Below are 12,981 nucleotides of genomic sequence, written 5' to 3'. Positions count from 1 at the left end.
TTAACCAGAAGAATTAAATGCATTATCGCGTGCACGCACACAACCCGCTCATAATTGTGTGTGCATGTGTGTGTGTGTAGCTGTGGCTGAGTATGAGTCCTCTCTCACACACACGTAATATATGAAAGAATATGGAACAGAAAAGTTATATTTCTGACTATTATCCTATCTTATTGCAGTACACTGAAAATAAAGGCCACATTCACACTGTACATTTATTCCACTATAAACAGCCATGGCTTTCCCCGAAGAATCCTGGGAAGTGTCATTTGTGAAGGGTGATGAGCGTCGTTAGGAGATCCCTGTTCTCATAGAGCTAAAATTCCAGAGTTCAGTGCGAAAAGGGACTGAGTGTTAAACCACTTGGAGAACTGTAGCTCTGTGAGGAGAATAGGGGGTCTCTTAACAACTCTCAGCACCCTAAACAGACTATACTTCCCAGGATTCTTTAGGGGAAGCCATGGCTGTTTAAAGTGGAATAATAGTGGAACAAATGTACAGTGTGAATGTGGGGAAAGTCCTCTTTTCCCCCTACAAATTTTTTCTGGTGCATAGGAACCTAAGAAGAGCCTCACTGTTGGATCAGGCCCGGCTAGTCCAGCATTCTGTGCTCACAGTGGCCAACAAGATGCTTTTGGGACGCCCACAAAGCTGTTCAATATATGGATCTTCCAAAATACTTCAATTTGGATAAAATATTGGTGTTCCCAATCTCTGTGACTTAAATCTGACTTTGTGCCCATCTTGCCCTGCCGTGCAGGAAAACGGTGAGTCCTTCTAGAGTGTGCTGTTAATTCACACAGGGTTAAAGAGAGGCCCAGCTGGACTGGTGCCTTTTGTGAATTGTGTGCGCGCCTTAGAATCTGTCCCAGAATCCTTTGCATTGCAAAGGAGTTCCATGGCAGATGGACAAAGGATCCCTTGGCAGAAAAAAACCCAGGGATGGTTCTTTAAGAGCATCAGAAGAGCTTTGTTGGATCTGGCCAGAGCCCCATCTCATCCAGCATCCTGTTGTCACCACGGCCAACCAGATGCCTGCATGGGATCTTTGCTAACTAATGATGCAGATGAAACTGTGGACCAGCACTTTCTGGGACCAGAGAAGGCCCTCTTCCTTCCAAACTGGAAAGGCAAAGCGAGAGACAGGAGGACATGAAGGCTGCAATCCTGAACCCACTTCCCTGGAAGAGTAAGCCCCACTGAAATTCATGTTGAGTAGACAGGTTTATAGGTTTGCACTGTGAGGGTTCTTAAAACAGGAAAGGCGCCTTTGAGGCAGTGGCGTTCAGCCTCATTTCGCTGGAGCCCGTGGCCATGGAACCTCTTGGATATCTCTTCTGCCTTGCTGAAATAGCCGGCTTTTTTTTGTTTTCTTTTCATGCCAAGGGTTAGCGAAACTAGCTGCTGCAGCCAAGGAATTTGCCTTCTGGCTTGCTTTGCGCTGTCTCACGTTTTCTGCTCTAGTAATTATTTTCCTTGGATGTTTAAAGCCCTCTTGTCTCCATTCCCCGATTTTCTATCTTTTGTGCAGCCTGGGTGTTTTGCTTTTTTAATAATAATAATAATAATAATCCTTCTTTGTTTCATTTCGTACCCTACCCTTTACCATAAAGTCCCAGGGCAGGTTACAGCAATTTAAAAATTCAATATAAAAAAACAGTTTAGAACAAATTACAGTCGCAGGAATAGGGTGGGTCAACCGACATCATTTAAAACTAGAGCTTCCCAGTCTGTCGAATTGCGCGTGGTAAAAAAATGGGATGGAAAAGTGAGCATGCAATGCTTTATCAAACCCGGCTTGGATGTGGTCTTGAACTCGCAACCAAAAGGCGTCCCTAGGCAGGCAGCCTTTATGGGGAAGCTCAGTGGAAGAGCATCTGTTTATGTGCAGAAGGTGCCAGGTTCAATCCCCAGCATCTCCAGGTAGGCTGGAAATGGCCCTGTTTGAAATCCTGGAGAGCTGCTGCCAGTCAGTGTAGATAATACTGAGCTGGATGGACCAATGTTCTGACTCAATATAAGGCAGCTTCCTATGTTTCCCTTTGGTCTGATCTCTTCATACATGTTTATGTTCTTATTCCATTCATTCACATGGGGCACAATCCTCTTGCACAAACGTACCAGGCTCTGGGCAGGAGCTCTACTGTGTCCCTGTGAATCTCGCACTGATTAGCTTCCCGATAGACTATGGGCCTAGCTACATAAGAGGAGTCTGCTGGAACAGACGAAAGATTGGTTCCAACCCAGCATTCTGGTTCCGGCTGTGCCCCCTTTAAAGGGCAACAAATGGTTAAGCACCAGTCCCTCTGGTAACAAACTCAGGTGGCGACTGCAGACAACATTTGGCCAAAGCCAGGCTGCTGAGAAACAAGAGGGATTTATTGACATCCCCTGGAGAAATGTTGAGTTTTTGCAGAAGTACCAAAAAAAAAGCACCCCACCAAAACCCAAAAAAACATTCCAAGGAGAATTGAGCGCCGTTGCTAGTCACGGAATGTTGTGTGTCAGCTTGTGTGTGTGGTGTAAAACATGGACAGCGGAATGGAGCATTTGGGAGGAGGACATAGGTGGCCGGCTGGAGCCCGGAAACACGTGTACCTGCATGGAGGTGAGGTTATGCTGCAACATTTTGTCGCAGGCCCCACTTGCTAAAAGGTTAAATTGAAATCATTTGCTGGTGTAAAGGAAATGGACAAAGTGCATGCAGAACATCTCCTAGAAGGTGCTCAGAGGTCCGATGGCAAAGCATGCCAGGCAGAATGTTTTTTGCTATTGAAGACCCTATTCATTTTGTTGGTCATTTGTTGAAAGGATATTGCTCCTCTCGTCTGTGTCCTCTTTCTTTCTCCAGCTGTTGCTTAAGAGTAAACATTGCTTTTTTACCCTCCCTGTATCCTTCCCAGCCTTCTACTTTGAAACAAACCCCCTTCAATTTTTTTAAAAAATAATTGGGAGGGGCCCCTGGGGAAGGAAAGAGCAGCATTAAGTAATTTATTCACAATCACATCAACCAATTAGTTCATCACCGCGAAATGACAAGCCACATGCACAAATCCCCCAATGCATTTTCTTTTCTAATCCTTGCTAAGAATGTAAAGGATTATGCGATGCTGATGCTTTTAATGTGTTCCCCGTCCATCTCCTCTTGCTACACATGACAGAGGCTGCATTTTGTCAAGGGAAAATCGGAAGCAATTAACGATGTCGTTAAGATGCTGCAGATTGCTGTATCGCAGGACACAGCTGTATATGCGCTCTTATAAAGCTCCTTGATGCTGCATCAGATCGTAGGGTTCTACCAGATCAGTCTCCTGCATTGGAACAAGGATGGAAAAACTTCCTCCTCCCCTCTGCCCCCTCTCCACCCAAGATGTTTTTATTTATTTTTTTACAAAAATATCAGTCTGTCAATTTCAGCTTCTCATTTTTCCCCAATCTTAAGTTCAGGTATTCACGTTTCCACATCAGTTTTTGAATTATTGTTTTTTTAAAGTCCTCATGAAAATTCATCAGTATCCTTAGGGCTAATTTATCCTAACGAACACATTTTTGTAGGCAATTTTGCCTAATAGTCATATATTTGCAAAGCAATTTTCCCTTGTAATGCGCTTGTGTGTGTTCTTTTCACTAATATATAAATAAATAATATATGCATTTTTGAACGCATTACTTGGGTGGAAGAACTGAGCTGCAAAATTCAGAGAAGTGTGAATTTCGAAGGGTGGCTGTCTATTGTGTTCATGCATTGTTTCAGAAAGTTTGAAATAAATAATTTATTAAGAAAACAGCAAGATCAGCTTCCAGATAATAGTACCAGGAAAAAAGGGAATCATACATCAATAAGCCCAAGAGAAAATAAACCAGGTAAGTGAAACCAAAGATTAGTAACATCTTTCAGTCTGTACATCAAGTTGAGAAAGTTAGGTTGTATAAGTCACTTCATACCATTAATAAAGAAGGAAAGAAATAAAATTCCTTGTTTGTCATTTCAAGGGGGGGGGAATCAAATTTAGTTCCAAAGCTGGAGAAATGCATATGACACGTCCAAATTTTGCCCATGAGTAGTATCATCATCCATGAAAGGGTGCCAGACCACAGTCCACCGGCTCTGCTTTCCCCTTACCCTTTTTCATAGGAAAAGTTTATTTTTCCGCCATGGCTACATTCCGAATTCCACGGAGCCACGCTTTGAGTGCCAAGAGTTTCTGCCATTTTCCAATTTCTCCCTCAGCCCTAATTTACAGAGATGTTACAGAGGCCTGGCTGGCTTCAGCTAGAAGTATGGCACTTAGTGGCGCCGGTCCCATCCTGTGGAATGCTCTTCCGGCAGAGATACGGCAGGCAACCGTGCAATTGACTTTCAGGCGTCTCTTGGAGGCCTTTTTATGCCGACAGTCCTCTGCCGCTGCTTAAACTTTCTCAATTAGCCAGTCATGTTAATGCTGGCTTTGTGCTGTTTCTCTGCTGTTTTATGTCTTACTGCATATGCATATATTGTTGTACAGTTTTGCCCAGGGCTTCAAGCAGGGAACGTTCCTACTACCCGTTAGATGGAATTAATGCACAGGTTATGCAAAGCATGTCCTCTGCTATTGAGTGATATGGTGCTGAATCAGTGGGTGCTCACAGAACACCTGAAGCTGCCTTAGCGTGACTCAGAGCATCAATCCATCAACTTCACTGCTGCCCTGAGTCAGCGGCAGTGAAGGCTAGCCCAGTAGGGCAAGTGAGGCGCTGCCCCACCAGTCTCAGCTTACCCTCAGTCAGCTCCCCATTGTCTGCCTTCTTACTTACATCCAGTCCAGTGGGTAGTGGCACTCTCTTGTCAGCTTCCTCCTCAGTCTGAGTGTTGCTTTTCCAGAACCCAGTTGGGAGCAGGATTGGGCAAAATTAGAATTAAGTTGGCTTGGCCTATCATTAATTCTGGCTTTGCCTGCTTGTTTGGGCTCCCTGTCAGGACGGGATGGAAAGGTCTGTCACCTTTGGGTCTCTCCATTTCTCCTTTTCCCAATCTTAAATTCGGTCCTCCACGTTTCTACTGCAATGTGCAATTTTTTTCTTAAATCCTCATGAAAATTCTCCAGCATTTTACCACGAATTTCTCCTAAAAAACAAATTTTTGTCAGCAGTTTTGAATAACTTACACATTTTTGCAAGCTGCTTCTTGCCATATAGTGCATTTTTGTATGTTATCTTCACTCGTGTGTTCATTTTTATGTACATTCCCCCCGATATATGCGCTTTTGTAAACATTGGTTAGTTGGAAAACTGCATTGCACAATTTGAATAAATGCGAATTTTGAAGGATGGCTGTGAGTTTCAGTTCTCACCTTGTTTTGGAAAGTGTGAATGTGATAGATTTGTCTTGAAATGCAAACTGAATCGAACCTCCCTCATCCCTAGTCAGGAGCCACTGATGTTGATGTCTAGTCTGGCCCATTTCCATGCCAGGCAGTGAGAAGCTATGAGCAACCCTTTTAAATCCCCCACAATTGCGAAAATCTGTGTCTGACCGTAGGCTAACCAGGCTGTGCAAGAGCATCTGTGATTGCTTTACAGATCTTTGGTGTTAGAAGTTCTACAAGTGGAATCTCTAATAAAATGTTGCAGTATGGAGAGCTCCTGTTCAGGATTCCAGTCCCTCTATCTCATTCCTCCCAACCCCAGTTTTTCATTCCCCCACCCCCAAACAGTCAGCAGTCAGGGTCAATGACGATGCTCAGTCCTCATTGGACCGTATTTTGTGTGGGGAGGATCTTTTTTCTGAAGATTTTCTGTAAAGCTCAAGGTCCCACCAAGACTACTGATAACCTTCCTTTTTGTATGTGAGAGCTGCCCTTTTAGCTGCTTAATGAATGGCACTCACACCCTGAACGTTGGAAATAGATGGGATGATGATGATACGGTGGAAGGTTTATTCAAGAAGAATGACTCTGTAATTACAGTATGGACTCTATATTGTTTTATTTCTTTTAGATTTTGAACAATACAAAGCCCCACAAAAATATCCATATAGACCTTTTGGCTGTTATTTGGGATGTGGTAATAACAGTTAAATTGCATGGTGACCTTAGGCTTGAAGGGAAAATGCCTGCATTGGATTTCTGTGTTTCACTGATTTGGTTGCAGTGGATTATTTTCTCCTTTTCTAAATAAATCTATTTTTATAGAAAAGGTATACTGCTTCAATATGTGAAAACAGCGTTTAGCAAACACAGTTAACAGCTGCTGGCAGACCTGTCCATCGTCTAGATCAGTGCCGACAGTCCTGATTCAGAGTGGCAGCCTTTGAATGGGCAGATGCTCTCTGGGTCTTGAACAGCCGTGCGACAGGAAGGAAAACCAGCAAGGGCAGATCTCCCCCTCCCCCATCGCTGCCTCTCCATGGTGGAAAGTTTGGATGGCTTTCAATGAGGGACAAATTCAAGGCGGAAAAGTCCATGTTCCACCTCCACAATCAGAGGCGGTACGCTTCCGAATACCTGTTGCTGGGAATCACAAGTGGGGAGGGTGCCACAGCGCTCAGGGACCGCTTGCGGGCTTCCCAGTGGAGCCTCTGGTTCGTGATTGGGAGAACAGGATGCTGGACTAGACAAGCCACTGGCCTGATCCAACAGGCTGTTCTTAGGCTCCTCTCAGCCTATCCCATTTCACAGTGCTGCTGCAGGGATGGAACGCTTATACACTGTCCTGGGATCCTTTGAGTAGTAGAAAAAAAGTGATTTAATAAGAAGATATTTTGGTGGGCAGAGGTAAGACCTGTCAGCTGTGACAAAAAAAAAACCCACATCCCACCCACGAGAATTTCACCAAATTGTTCTCTCCCCCTTGATCATTTTTAATACAAATCCTTTCCTCATTCGTGGATGGAAAATGTCCTTGGCCACACTACTGCTGTTGCCCTCCTGCACCTCTCATTCATGCCCAGCAGGGCTTGCGCCAGACAGCACCCCGGTGCGCGCAATCAGCCCTGCAGCGAGATGCCCTATGCTTTGTTTCCCTTTCAACGGTTGCGTCCCGTAATAACCTAGCTGTGACCCGATTGCCACTTTCACCATGGATAATTAGGCCTCTCCGTTCCTCGGTCAGCTGTTAAAAGCCGCAGGGTTGCCACTTAAAGTCTGTCGTGTGGGTCTCTAAAGCAATGGTATTAGAGACCTCATATGGCGGGGACGAACTTGCCTTGTCTAAGGGAGATAAGAGGGAAAGTACACAAACCTCATGTGAGCCTTCTGATCATCACCATCGTCACTTTATTTGCCGCCTTTCAAAAAAAAAATCTGCTCAAAGTAGCTTACAACAAGAACAGCAATGTATCGCAAAATCAATACTCGGAAAGACAATTCCGCAACAGCAGCCGTAATAAAACAACGGTGTAATTGCAAATATAACTGCCCACCAGCAACTGCTTTGGTACTGTAAATGCAGAAACATTGTGCCTCCTGGCAGTAGCAAGAAACAAGCGTTTGAACAATGGCACCTTGAGTCTAGATGTTCTAGCCCCTGCTGCCATGCCCATCACAAATCAGCCAAGAATCAAGTTAGCCTGGCCAAGTACCAACGTTGCAGCTTCCCCAAAGGATCACTGTCCCTTTGGCATCACCCTTTAGGCAACATTAAGGCTTCCAAAGGCTGGAGTGGGGGGTGGGGGCAAGTTGGAAACACTCCTCCCATGATGTTACTGCAGGAAGCAAACTCTCGTACAGGCAGTTCCTCAAGGGCCTCAGGTCTGATTTGACTCAGCAGCTAACGGTGCAACCCCATGCATGTTGACCCGGAAGCAAGCCCCACTATGCCCAATTCCTAGGACGGGGTGGGGAACCTGCGGCCCTCTCGATGCTGCCGGACTCCCAGCTCCCCATCAGCTCCAGCCAGCATGACCAACGGTCAGAGGTGATGGGAGCTGGAGGCCAGTCACGTCTGAAGGGCCACAGCTTGCCCTATCCCTGCCCTAAGAAATAAGTTTAGGGTGGCAGCCTAAGGGCCAAGCCAAGTGTGACTTTACTGCTTGCACTGGGAGGGATGATGCCATTGAAATTGTACTGAGGGTGGGGGAGGCATGGCTCGTTCAGGTGCAGGAAACGGTCCAGACTGTGGAACTCCCAGCCACAGGAGCTTTGTGTGTCCCTGTCTCTTGCAGCATTACTAACAATATCATTTATATCTATATACTAGCAATATCACATATATATATATATGCTAATAGCAGCTGACGACCACTGAGATCAGTGGGGTGGAAGGCAGGGAGGCCAACAGAAGGTGGAGGCCAAATCTAGATTTGTCATCCTTTGCCCTGCTGAGTTTTGCAAGGGCAACACGGAAGAGGACGAGGACGCTGGCAGGGAGTACAACCCCAGGACCAGTTGTAAGTGAGAAGACAAGCAAGTGGGAGGTGGATGAGGGCAGGCGGAGGTTGGTAGAGCAGTGCCCCATTTCCCCTCATGGAGCAACCGCCGCTGCTCATTGCAACCTCAGTTCTCTGAACGCCATGCCTTACCGTAGGGTCATAGGAACACAGGATGCTGAGAGACCTCCAGTTCCCCTCCCAGAGCTACAATTCCCAGAGTGGTTTAACCACCAATCCCTCTTCCCAGGGGACCCTGGGAACTGTAGCTCTGGGAAGAGAATCAGGGGTCTCGCAACCACTCTCTGCATCCTTAACAAATTACAGTGCCCAGGATTATTGGGAGGAAGCCATGACTGTGAAAGTAGTGCGCTATGCTGGAGATGTACGGTGCAGAAAGGGCCGAAGTCAGGGATGGTGAAGCTGTAGCCATCAATGAGTTGCGGAACTACCGCATCCCTCCTCCTTCATTGCCGGTGCTGCAGGCTAAGGCCCAAGGGAACTGGCGTCCAACAGCAACTGGAGGAGCCTTTCCCAGCCTTTCCTAGAGATAGAGGGATCGAACTTGGGACCTTCTGCATGCAAAGCAGATGCTCTGAGCTGCAGGCCTTCCGCAAAACATAGGAAGCAGGCCTTTGGTTCACCTAGCTCAGTACTGTTTACACTGACCGACAGCGGCTCTCCAGGGTTTCAGACAGGGAGTCTCTGCCAGCCTTATCTGGAGATGCCATCGGCCAGCAAACCGGAGACCTTCTGCATGCAAAGCAGATGTTCTACCACTGAGCTGCGGTCCTGCCCCAACATATACAGATTAATTTGGCCATTGTTATTACTCTGGAGCCCAAACAGCCCCATCCACATGGAAAATGGAGGTAGCAGCAGGCTGAGAACACTGAGAAAATTTGGGAGGGGGGCTTAAGAGGGCGGGGAAAATCCCAGAATCGCCCATTGAGGACTGAGCATGCTCAGTGGCCATGGGATGTTGACTGATTGTTGGGGAGGGGCAATGGAATGGAGAGGCTGGAAGGAGCCCTGAACAGAAGCACTCCACGCTGCAACATTTTGACGCAGGGTCCCACTTATTATTACAGCACCAATGACCTGCTGCTATTAGTATATTGGTCTGTATTTTTTTTAAAAAAAAATCTCAACCATCTTCGTGGTGGTTTCGTCCATCCAAACCCGAGGGAAGATCTGTGCAAAATACCTTTGACATGGCGGCATTTAGAAGTTTAACTGGTGTGTGTGTGTGTGGAATGAGGGACTAATTCAAAGAGACTTGACAGTAAGCGTTTGTGGACCTGAGAGGTCTGCAAGCAAAGGGCAAAGAAAGAGGGTGGGGGCTATCAAGGCACGGACTCGGCCATGGGATGAAGCACTGTGGCTTTGTCATGTACCCTCTGGCTGGAAGAGTAAACAGAAATCTAATTAAATGAGCTGCGGATGCAACATTATTGGGCGATGCCACCAGAAGAAAAACCCAGCAAGGATGCTCTGGCTGGAAGAGATGAAAGCTTTAAAAGGAGTGATGCTCCTCCCCAGTTCCCAGCCATGGGAACAAGGGAAGGTACAAGAGAACTTTGCAGTTTGACTGTACCTTGGGTTAGGCTGCTCCCTTATACAGAGCTGGACCACTCTCCACCTGTTGTACGTTAAACTGACCTACTGCCGGGCCAGTGGGGCAATGAAATCCGCTCCAGGTTTTAGTCCAAACTTTCAGGGAGCTGTCCAAGGTGCTGCCCAAACTGTTTGAAGGGCAGCTCCTTGCAAGTTTGAACTAAAACCTGGAGCGGATTTCATTGCACCTCTCACATGAAGCCACCAGCCGCCACTGGCTGGTGGGGTGGAAGGCAGGGAGCCCAACAGCAGGCGGAGCCAGAGCCGATGACAGGCAGGGCCAGAGCCGATGACAGGCAGAGCCACCTCATTCTAGTTCCATCTTTCTCCCTACTGAGTTCTGCAAGGGCAACACTGAGACTGAAGAGGAGGAAGGCAGGGCCACCCCCTGGCCTGGTTGTAAATAAGAAGGCAGGCAGGTGGGGGCTGGCTGAAGTTGGTGGGCCAGTACTTCGTTTGCCCTAATAGACCAGCCCGCACTGGCATCTGATGCATTTTAGGTTCTTTAAAGCAGGATCGATTTCTCATGTTGATTTTCAGTTATTAGGAATTACGATATTATGGCAGTCGGGTCCCAGACAGGCCCTGGACAGAGTTTCTTCTATGAGGCTTCCCTCCCATTGCTGGAGTGGGAGGGTGGGCGTTTGATGGAATCCCAGGCTCTCAGGCATCTGACTTAGTTGGAATTATTACCTGTCAGGCTGAATCTCTAAAGCCCACATCATGAACGCTGTTATCTTCCTAGATCCACCCACCCACGCACACACAAAACATTTTGTTTTTTAAAAAAATTGCATATGGAGAGATGCACGCTGTTTGCTCACACTCCCACGCACAGCAGCGCAACTGCACCTGCACGGAGCAACACGGGGGTGGGCTTTGCTTCACTGACTGGCATGCTTGTACATGCAACAATAGGCCTCCTAAATCCAAATGCTTCAATTCCAGACCCCTCCAAATGCTATAATCCTGTTTAGCGCTGTAACTCTCGAATTTGGGATGATTTTTTCTTTTGTCCCAACAGATCATAGTGACATAATTAATTGGGGGGGGGAGGGTGCAGCTATGTTTTAGAGCGAGAGTACAGAACCTCAGGCTGGGGGAATGGGACAGAAATGTGGCCCTTCACACCACTATGCCTGGCCCTCTGGACTCTTCCCAAGCTATGCCCCTTCCCAGCCCTCATCCTTGAGTGTTTTTCCTTGATCTGCAATGCCTCTTCCTTGCCTAGATGGAAGCGGTGTGTACGTGAATGCACATGGAGGACCTCCCACTATTTAAGAGATTTCGAGTGGTATTCAACTAAGCCCTACTCTGAGTAGACCCATTGAAATTAAGGACCCTGTCATGTTCATTAAGTTCAATGTGTCTACTCTGAGAAGGGCTAGCATTGAACACCACCCTCCAGTTCTGCTTTTAATTTTTTCTAAAGTTTCTAGATCCCACTGTTCGCTGTGGATAAAAGCCTGAAAGGGCACAGACTGCACCTGCTTAAGCAGGAGGGGGCAGAAAATAGATACGTAGCTCTGGATCTCCTAATAGATTTCCAGATGACTCGAAGCAGATCGGTAAGGATTTCTGATGCCCAATTGCTTAACGGCAACAGCAAAATGATTCTCTCACCCTCTAAAGATATACTGCTGACATTAAGAAACATGACAGGGGGCCAGGAGGATTTTGGTGAGAAAGGGCTGTGAGCTCAGTTCAGTTCTGATACTCAAAATCCTGAGCTCAGAATTCTTTAATTCTAAGGGTGGCTGGCTTTTATTCTAGAATCCATGCAGTTGTTTTTTCTATGTCGTCCACGCACAATCTAGATCTATTCCATACTTTTCTGGCCCTGAAAAGTGCTTCTTGAGAAACCAGTTTCATTCTGAAAACCAAAGCTCCTCGCAGTTTGATCCTGCATCACCACTGAGTGTGTCCATTTGAAAACTGACCGAGGCGATCCCAGCGAAGGGGTGTGTGTATCCACACCTGCCCAATGACATTTGAGGTGGGCATATACCAGGAACTCAAATGCCGCTTCCTTCTTCAGTCACCTGGGGCCTGCAAAGGGAGGAAAAGGTGCGGAGAACCTTATGGAGGAGCAGATTTTCAAATGCAGAGCAAGTAACCGCACCCAGCCTTGAGGACAGCAGGCTCTAGAATCAATCTGGATCAAAAGCAGCATGTTCAGGACAAGCACGATCAATTCCAGATCCAGCAAAACTACATTTGCCTGCCACAAGGCGCTTAGCGTGTATGCAGCCTAAGCTCCTGTTGCCTCTGGCTCTCGTTCTAGTAAACACCAGTGTCGGTCCCACAAGTGGGGCCTCCCTTGTGCTGTCGCATCCCTGGGCACAAAAACGGCACCACCCGCCTATCAGTATTTTATTGGAAGGATTCAAGCGCTAAATAGGAAGCCAGGTTTATGCAAGTGAAGTGGATTAATGCGCTCTGCCATCCTAGTGCAACAAATCCACTCATATAGTGAGAGGGAACGAGGTGCCAAGCCATCTGCGAGAAGCCTAAATAGTATTTTCAATTTTACTGGGCAGCTTTTAACACCCCGCCTTTTCACTTCCTTAGCTTGCAATCTCTTTACGGAAAGCACTACTAATATTTGGAAGAAAAAGCATACAACAGTGCCGTAAGCCCACGGGAAAATGCAGGGAAACTCTGAAGGTGGGAGAAACAAGAGTGATAGACAAACAGATGGTGTGCAAAATATTTATTTGTACGTCTCTTCTCTTCCCCCCCATCAGACTTCAGAATTGGGTAGTGCATTTACTTGAAGCAAGCTTTCTGCCCCCGTGCTCTATTGCATGCTCACCCCTGCTTGTTCACCTATAGACCTCATCTCTCCGAAGACAGGCACATTTCCATCCGGAGAGGGTCGATCAACGAACAACTTCAAGAGCCTGCTGCCGCGACATCCGGGGTGCGGTCAGGTCATGTTCCAGAGAGCTCCTGCTGAAACAAGTTCTGGATGGTCCCACGGTGCAAAAACAAGAACAAGCCAGCACTTTGCACTTCCT

Source organism: Rhineura floridana, chromosome 17, assembly GCF_030035675.1.
Source record: "Rhineura floridana isolate rRhiFlo1 chromosome 17, rRhiFlo1.hap2, whole genome shotgun sequence".
NCBI lineage: Eukaryota > Metazoa > Chordata > Lepidosauria > Squamata > Rhineuridae > Rhineura > Rhineura floridana.
Note: the sequence above shows the minus strand (reverse complement) of the source record.